We start from the raw sequence: 9891 nt of genomic DNA on the forward strand, positions 1-9891 counted from the left end.
TAGAATCGAGTGACCCCCGGGTGGCAGAGGTCCTCATGGAGGGCTTGGAGGCGGTCGATTTGTGCGTTGGCACATGTGCTGCGGGATAGGCTTGTTCAGCTTTCCAGGACGATACAAGATCGCATAGTTGAAGGTGGAGAGCTTGATCCTCCACCTTTTTAAAAAATATATATATTTTATTCAAAATTTTGTGGCCAAACATAACAGTACATAGTTTTCCTTTTGAACAACAACAAAGCAATATAAATAACAGTGGCCAATTTTAAACAAATAAATAAATAATATATAAACAAAAACAAAAACAAAACTAAGTGGCAACTGCCTGGTCAAAAATAGTTACTCTCCAAAGATACAATCCAACAATCCAATATACATTACCTATAACAAGTGTCTTTATATATACAATGACATCCCTGAGAGTCCGTCCGGTTCCTCCCCCCCGCCTCCCCTCCCCCCTGGATTGCTGCTGTTGTCTTCTTCTTTTCCATTCCCTCTATCTTTCTGTGAGGTAGTCGACGAACGGTTGCCACCGCCTGGTGAACCCTTGAGCTGAACCTCTTAATACGAACTTGATCCGTTCTAACTTTATAAACCCTGCCATGTCGTTTATCCAGGTCTCCACACCCGGGGGTTTGGCTTCCTTCCACATTAACAATATCCTGCGCCGGGCTACTAGGGACGCAAAGGCCAAAACATCAGCCTCTCTCGCCTCCTGCGGATTTCTGAGGCGTGGAGGGTCCGGGAGAAAAAGGCCACGGGTCTGCACGCTTGATTAAGGGTGGCCGCCAGAGCTACGTCGGATGCGTCGCTCTCGACCTGGAAGGGGAGGGACTCGCCGTTGGTGCGCATCGTGGCCTTTGCGATATCCGCTTTGATGCGGCTGAAGGCCTGGCGAGCATCTGTCGACAGGGGGGAAGGTAGTGGACTGTATTAGCGGGCGGGCCTTGTCTGCGTACTGGGGGACCCACTGGGCGTAATATGAAAAGAAACCCAGGCAATGTTTCAGGGCTTTGGAGCAGTGGGGGAGGGGGAATTCCAAAAGGGGGCGCATGCGTTCGGGGTCGGGGCCTATTACTCCATTGCGCACTATATATCCCAGGATGGCCAAACGGTTTGTGCTAAAAACGCATTTTTCCTCGTTATATGTGAGGTTCAGGGCGTTAGCGGTCTGGAGGAACTTTTGGAGGTTGGCGCATGGTCCTGCTGATCGTGGCCGCAGATGGTTACGTAGTTGAGATACGGGAACGTGGCCTGCAACCCGTGCTGGTCAACCATTCGGTCCATCTCCCATTGGAAGCCCGAGACCCCGTTCGTGACGCCAAATGGGACCCTTAGGAAATGGTATAGACGCCCGTCTGCCTCGAAGGCAGTGTACTTGCGGTCACCTGGGCGGATGGGGAGCTGGTGTTAGGCGGACTTGAGGTCCACGGTGGAAAAGACCTAGGGCGAAATTCTCCCCCAACGGCGGGATGCCCGCTGACTGGCGCCAAAGCCGCCGCCAATCAGAGGGGCATCGCGCCGGCCCAAAGGTGCGGAACTCTCCGCATCTTTGGCGGCCTAGCCCCAACATTGAGGGGCTAGGCCGACGCCGGAGGGATTTCCGCCCCGCCAGCTGGCGGAAATGGCGTTTGTTGCCCCGCCAGCTGGCGCGGAAATGCGGCGCATGCGCGGGAGCGTCATCGGCCGCTGTCAGTTTCCCAGCGCATGCGCGGGAGCGTCAGCGGCCGCTGTCAGTTTCCCGCGCATGCGCAGTGGGGAGAGTCTCTTCCGCCTCCGCCATGGTGGAGGCCGTAGCGGAGGCGGAAGGGAAAGAGTGCCCCCACGGCACAGGCCTGCCCGCGAATCGGTGGGCCCCGATCGCGGGCCAGGCCACCGTGGGGGCACCCCCCAGGGTCAGATCGCCCCGCGCCCCCCCCCCCAGGACCCCGCAGCCCGCCCACGCCGCCTGGTCCCGCCGGTAAATACCAGGTTTGATTTACGTCGGCGGGACAGGCAATTCCTGGGCGGGACTTCGGCCCATCCGGGCCGGAGAATCCAGCGGGGGGTCCCGCCAACCGGCGCGGCCGGATTCCCGCCCCCGCCCAATCTCCGGGAGCGGAGACTTCGGCGGGGGCGGGGGCAGGATTCACGGCGGCCAACGGCCATTCTCCGACCCGGCGGGGGGTCGGAGAATGACGCCCCTTATACTGGGCAATCCGATTGACCATGTCGGATATGCGGGGGAGAGGGTGTGCATCTAGCTGCGTGTACCTGTTGATGGTCTGACTATAGTCTACGACCATCCTTTGCTTCTCCCCGGTCTTTACTACTACCACCTGGGCTCTCCAGGGACTATTGCTGGCCTGGATTATGCCTTCCTTCAGCAACCGCTGGACTTCAGATCGAATAAATATCCGGTCCTGGGAGCTGTACCGTCTGCTCCTAGTGGCGACGGGTTTGCAATCCGGGGTGAGGTTTGCAAACAAGGACGGCGGTTCAACCTTGAGAGTTGCGAGGCCGCAGATAGTGAGTGGGGGTATTGGGCCGCCGAATTGGAATGTTAGGCTCTGCAGGTTACACTGGAAATCTAATCCCAGTAATGTCGGCGCGCAGAGTTGGGGAAGGACGTAGAGCCTATAGTTCTTAAACTCCCTCCCTTGCACCATTAGGTTTGCGATGCAGAAGCCTTTGATCTCTACGGAATGGGATCCTGCAGCTAGGGAAATCTTTTGCGTGCTTGGATGGATGGTCAGAAAACAGCGTCTTACCGTGTCTGGGTGAATAAAACTTTCAGTGCTCCCGGAGTCGATCAGGCATGGCGTCTCGTATCCGTTGACCAGCACCGTTGTGTCGTCGTCTGGAGCGTCCGGGGCGGCGATTGATCCAGTGTCACCGAAGCCAGTCGTGGTAGTAGTGTCGCGGCGTCTTCTTCGGACCCCGTGGAGCCGTCGATGCTGGGGTCCTTTGGTGTCCATGAATCGCACGTGGCCGGGGGTGGACAAAATGGCCGCCCCCATGGATCGCACGTGGTCGGGGGTGGACAAAATGGCCACCCCCATGAATCGCACGTGGCTGGGGGGTCACAAGATGGCGGCGCCCATCCTCCCCTCGTGGTGCCCGGGACTCAAAATGACGGCGCCCGCGGGTCGCACATGGGGCGCTGGGAGGGTTGGGGGGTGTTTGGGATGTGCTGGGCTCGTTCTTCTCCGGGGATTGCGGCGACCCCCCGGGACCGGCATACTGCCGCGTAATGGCCCTTTTTGCCGCAGCTTTTGCAAATAGCTGCGTGGGCCGGGCAGCGCTGCCGGGGGTGTTTCGCTTATCCGCAGAAATAGTAGGGGGACCCCCCCGGGATGGTCTGGTGCTTTAACCGCGCAAGCTTGCGAGGGGGGGGGGGTTTGTCGTGACGGGGGTCCTCGGAGCCCAAGGGGCTGCCGTGCGGTCGGGGCCGTAGGCGCGGGCGTTTTGCGAGGCCACATCAAGGGAGGCTGCAAGGGCCCGTGCCTCTGAGAGTCCTAGCGACTCTCTTTCCAAAAGTCTTTGGCGGATTTGGGGAGAGTTCATACCTGCCACAAATGCAACACGAATTAGCAGGTCCGTGTGTTCAATCGCGTTCACCGGCAGGCAGCTGCAGCCTCGTCCCAAAATTAGCAGCACGGCGTAGAATTCCTCTAGCAATTCTCCGGGACTTTGCCGTCTCGTCGCGAGTTGGTGGCGCGCGTAGACCTGGTTAACGGGCCGAACGTAGATGCCCTTCAGCAATGCGAGCGCCGTCGGGAAATCCTCTGCGTCTTTTATGAGAGGGTAAATTTCCGGGCTTACCCTCGAATGCAGGACCTGCATTTTCTGGTCTTCTGTGATCCGGCCGAGGGCCGTTCGGAGGTAGCCTTCAAAGCATGCTTGCCAGTGTTTGAATACTGCTGCCGAGTTCGCTGCGTGGGGGCTGATCCGCAGGCATTCCGGGGCGATCCGGAGCTCCATAGTCTTTTAAGCTCGCTTAATAAATTGTAGCGCACAATGACTTACGAGAGACGAGAAGTGATGAAGTCGATCCAGGCTTTATTAAGCGATGCTTGTCCCCAGCAGCTCAGCAACAGAATGAAGCTGCGGGGAGAAGCTCGGGTTCTTATACTCCGCCTTCAGGGCGGAGCCAGAAGTCGGCAGATCCAACCAGACCCGGGATCTGTCAGCCAATAGCATCTCGGCTTCACAGGTCCCACATGACCCCTAATCCATACCACCACAACGTTCTATGTTCTATCCATGTTCTATTAATTGCCACTGCCTCCACCACTCTCATTGGCATCGAATTCCCGGGTCGTTAGCATTTGAAATGAATGCTTCTTGTCACAAGTAGGCTTCAATGAAGTTACTGTGAAAAGCCCCTAGTCGCCACATTCCGGCGCCTGTTCGGGGAGGCTGGTATGGGAATTGAACCGTGCTACTGGCCTGCTTTAAAAGCCAGCAATTTAGCCCAGTGTGCTAAACCAGCCTTTGCTGCACAAAGAAGTTTTTCCGCAAATACCCCCTGCACCTTTTCCCTAAATCTGTTTAAATCTTTGTCCCCTGCCTAACTTTGTACGATTGGCTAATGGGGACATCTTTCTGTATTCATTCTTGTAATGTGCAAGTAAGGCCAGCATTTATTCTTCGTCCCTAATTATCCTTTTTGTTGCCCAAGTTATCCAAACCTCTCATAATCACTCACCTGAGGAAGGAGCAGCGCTCTGAAAGCTAGTGATTCGAAACAAACCTGTTGGACTTTAACCTGGTGTTGTAAGACTTCTTACTGTGCCCACCCCAGTCCACTGCCAACATCTCCGCATCATGTCTTAACCTTGGCCACCTCTATCAAATCTCCCCTCAATCTCCCTTTCCTCCATAGAGAACAATCCCAGCTTTTCCAACCTAACCTTGCAGCTAAACTTCCTCATCCCTAGAACCATTCTGGTAAATCTTCTCCACACCCGCTCAACGACCCTCACATCCTCCCTAAAGTGCGGAAACCAGGGGTGGGATTCTGTGTTTCGCGATGCCGATTTTGTGATCGACGATCGGGCAGAGAATGCCTTTTGACATCAAAATTGGGGCGATGCTTGTTTGCGCATGTTTCGTAAGCTCTGTCCCCTCTGGTACGGCGTCATCGTGTCGCGCATTGTGCGCCGCACGTTGTTGGGATGGCGCGTCACCTGAAGGCCCTCCCCGAATGCTCTGCTCCCGATGGGCCGAGTTCCCAACCATGCGGTTGCTGTGTCGTCTCAGCAGTCGGGAACCCGGCATGGCGGCTGCGGCAAGTGTCCACGCTGCCACAGTCGGACTGCAGCCATGCTGCTGGTGGGGGGGGGGGGGGCTTCCGCGAGGGCTGGGGGGAATGGTGGGCAGTGGCCAGGGGGTGGTGAGGAGGTGGCCAGGGGTACACTATCTGGCAGGTCGGATCTGCGCACGGCAAGCGCATGTTTTACCGCGCGACCGCTGCAGGTCGCCGCTGTGCGCATGCGCGGTCACGGAGCCAGCAATTTTCCGGCCATTTATATCGTGGAAGCAGGGGGTTTTCCGTGGCGCAGCTGCTACCCCTCACCAGTCGGAGGATTGGTGAGGGTGCGGCATCGATTTTTTTTTCACGTAAAACGCCACAGATCCTCCGCACTTAGCCTCAGAAACAGAGAATCCAGCCCCAGAACTGGATGCAATTCTCAACTTGTGACTTCGATCAGGCCTGTGCTGTGCCCGACAGGAAGGTTTACGCGACTGGGGAATACAACCGTATGTGGGACAGGTGCTTGGACACCTCAGTTTGGATCAGGAGAACTGGTGTGACAGAAAACCGCACAGCTGCATGATGAATTTGTACCCCATCAGCAAACATCAGTGGAGTGGTTGGAGTCAATGGGTGGGAAATGGAAAGCTTTCCGGTCAAAGCTGGAGTCAGGCAGGGCTGAGTCCTCTCTCCCGCCTTGTTTCTCCCAAGTTCATCAGGTGGGACATGGTAACAATCCCAGGCAGTGGAGGCACTCTGGTCAAGTCCTCCCTGCGCATTTACATGGTTGCCGTCTTCTGTTCGAATTTGTTGTCGGTGCTCAAACTGATGAGCCTCTCCGACCAGTTCAAACTGGCCTCAGGAGCTAAAGTAAATCGTGGCAAGAGGGAGATCCTGATCTTTGAGAACTGTGTTGACTGATCCTTTGGCCCCTCCACCGTCAGGTCAGACTATCTGAAGCGCTGGGGATATGGTTCAGTTGGGTGAGACACACGTTCCACAAACTGCGGGGGGGGGGCTTTGCAGCTTTTGAACTGAGAAAAATCTGAGAGTAAAACGCAAAGTAGGGAAATGGAAAAATAGATGGGGCTTCACCTGACAGACAGGGCTAAGGAAATGGAAAAATAGATGGGGCTTCACCTGACAGACAGGGCTAAGGAAATGGAAAAATAGATGGGGCTTCACCTGACAGACAGGGATAAGGAAATGAGCTTCCTTTCTCAGACCAAATCCAGGAAGCACTGCTACTGAGTCAGAAAAATGGGATTTTGAGAAAGTGCAGCACACTGCACGGGATTCTCCGTCCCGCCACACCCGATTTCGGGCGAGGCGCGACCCCACCGGCAGCAGAATTCTCTGTCCCATCAGCCGGGCAATGGGGTTTCTCTCTGTGGGCACCCCCACGCCGTCAGGAAATCCGTGGGCGTGAGTGCGCTGCCGGTGAAACGGAGGATCCCGCCGACGGATAATCCAGCCCAATATGTTCGCTCATGAGTCTCATTCAGCCCGCTGAGAAGATAAAATAATAACCTTCTATGAAATATTTTTTAAAACAGATTTTCATGCTGATGTGATATCATATGTTGCACAAACTTTAATAACTATAGACTAAATGTTATATTCTGTTTTGTTTTTGTTAGCTTCTGGTGTCGCATTCATTTTCAAATGGGGGAAAGTTGGAAATAGTTTGGGCAGTGCTGGGCTCCTGGACGCTGGTGTTTATGTCTAGATGACTACAATACAAGTAGAAGTCACCTCTCAGCTGTATAAAAAGCTGATTTACCACACCCAGAGTCACTGTGAGAAGGTCTGGCCTCCACACCTTTGGAAAGATATATTGGCCCTGGGGGAAATGCAGTGTAGGTCTACCAGAATGTTAGTTGGACTCAAAATCGCATAAACTAGAGCTGTATTCCTAGAATATCGTACGTTAAGGGGCGATTTAATCAAAGTTTTCGAGATACTAAAGGGAACAGAGTGGATAGAGTTAAACTATTTCTGCTGGTTAGGGAGTCTAGAGCTAAGGTATATAGCCCAAAACCCAGAGCTAGATCTTTCAGGAATGTAATTAGGAAACACTTCAACACACTAAACATGGTAGGAGTTTGGCAATTGGCAATTGATGCAAGAATAATTGCTTATTTTAAATCTGCAATTTTTGTTAACCGAAGATATTAAGGAATATGGGGCAAAGGTGAGCATATTGAAGTAGGTTACAGATCAGATATAACCTCAATATATGAGGTTTAGATTTTAAGCTAAATGTTCCATTGCTTTTCCTATATTCTTAGATGCCCCATTACGCTTCCTAAATTCCTAGATGTTGCCTTTGGGTGGGTGACAATAAATGGAGGTCCCATCTGTACTTGCAGGTAGAAATAAATGACCCCAGAGCATTACTCGAATAAGAGCAAGGGGAGTTCTGCCTGGTGTCCTGGCCAACGGTTATCCCTCAAAAACATCACAAAAACAGATTATTTGGTTATTCTCATATTTCTGTTTGTGGAACTTTGTTTTCTTACCCACACATTGTAGCTTTCTATGGATATATACACATGGTAATTTAATTTTGACTGCCAAGTTTACAGTAGTTGCTTAGCAGCATAACAAGCAAGCTGCAATTTATAACTCTGGAAAAATGAGATTTCTTTCTTTGTCTTCAACACCCTCTGTTACAGCATTATCATTAACATGTCATAAACACAATGGACTGGATTCTCCGTTTCTGAGACTAAGTGTTGACGCCAACAGAGAACCTGTGGACTATTACGACAGAAAAACCGGAGCTGCACTTGGACCGATTCAGCTATCGTTGAGGAGCTAGCACTGGTGTGGCGTGGAACATACTCAATTCCACTGAAACATGGTGCAGGATACGCCCGGATGCTGACAAGCTGCAGCTGCACATACACATTACACTCCCTACACACTCATCCCAGCCAAAAAGATGGCACTGGCTGTGCTGGAGCGCGCCCATACAGCTGATGGGCCGCCTGGGGCCAGAGGGCACCTATGTGACCCGTGGCACCAGGTTCAAAGTGGGCTGTCAGCGGTGTGCGCAGCTGCATTGCTGCCTTGCCAGCTGCGGCAATGGTGTTCCATGTCCGTCCACCCTGACCCCACAGTCCACCTCCTGGCCACCCCCCCACTATTCCCCCCCAGCCCTGGCAGAAGCCCTCCGGCCAGTGGCACAACTGTCAGCAAACTATGGCCATGTTGGACACTTTCCATACCCCCTCTCGCTCCCTCTTCAGCCTCCATGCCGGTTTCACAATTTTTAAAAGCACAAGTGAACCGTGCCGTTGGGAACTCGAACCATCGGAGGCAGAGAATCGCGGAGGCCCTGGAGAGTACCGGGTCGGGCCGGCTAATGATATGCAAACGGTGCCCATAGTAAGTGCGGAGTCAAACGCATTGACGCCGGCTTCAGGGTAACGGAGAACCGCAATTTGGCTTCAAATCGTCGTCTGCCATGATTTTGGCCGAAAGCTATTCTCCGCCAAATCTCATTTCCCGATTTCGGCGTCAGCCAGTGGAGAATCCCGATGTGTCTGCAAAATAGCCTGAAAGAAGAGGGGCTGTTTAGCACAGGGCTAAATCGCTGGCTTTGAAAGCAGGCCAGCAGCACGGTTCGATTCCCGTAACACCCTCCCCGAACATGCGCCGGATCGATGTGGCGACTAGGGGCTTTTCACAGTAACTTCATTTGAAGCCTACTTGTGACAATAAGCGATTTTCATTTCAAGGACTTTTATCTAAGATAGCTATGCCTGATATTGGCTCTAAGAGGTACCTAAACATGTAAAAGAAAGACTTGCATTTATATAGCTCCCTTTGCTACCTCAAAACGTCCTAAAGGGCTTCACAGCCAATGGAGTGTTTTTTATGAAGTGTAGACACTGTTGCAATGCAGGGAAACTCAGCAACCAATTTCAGTACAGCAAGCTCCTAAAGTCGACATTGAGATAAAAGATCAGGTAACCTGTTTTAGTGATGATGGCAGGGATGGCAGGCACATCTATGGGTTGCCAATAGACCCCGAGTGAGTTCCAGGTCCCTGGGCTACCATTTGCTTCTTGCCACCTCTGAGCCTAAGAATGGAAACTCGTTCCCTCATGAAGTACAGAAGGACGAAATTCAGCCCTTCAAACCTCCAATCAATTGAATCATTGATGCTCTGGATCTCAACTTCATCCGCCTGCTTTGGGCTCTATAACCCTTAATATCTATTCCGATCAAAAATAGGTCAATCTCTGTTCTGAGATACTCAGTGACTCCTTAGCTTTTTAGGGTGGGAGAGTTCCAGGTTTCTACTGCCGTTTGAATGGAGAAATACTTGCCTGAGTGAATGAAGAAATATGTGCCTGAGTCACCACTGAACAGCTTAGTTCTAAATTCTGAAACCGATTCTAGTTCTAGTTCTCACTTCCAAGTCATTCACCATCCTGTTTTGGAAATATATCGCTGCCCCTTTCACTGTTGCTGGCCGAAAATCCTGGAATTGCCCCCTAACAGCACAGTGGGTGTACCTACACCACATGGACTGTAGCGGTTCAAAAAGTCAGCTCACCACCAACTCCTCAAGGACAATTAGGGATGGGCAATAAATGTTGGCCTCGCCAGCAATGCCTACAACCCATAAAATTAATAATAAA

Source organism: Scyliorhinus torazame, chromosome 22 (assembly GCF_047496885.1).
Source record: "Scyliorhinus torazame isolate Kashiwa2021f chromosome 22, sScyTor2.1, whole genome shotgun sequence".
NCBI classification, from domain to species: Eukaryota; Metazoa; Chordata; class Chondrichthyes; order Carcharhiniformes; family Scyliorhinidae; genus Scyliorhinus; species Scyliorhinus torazame.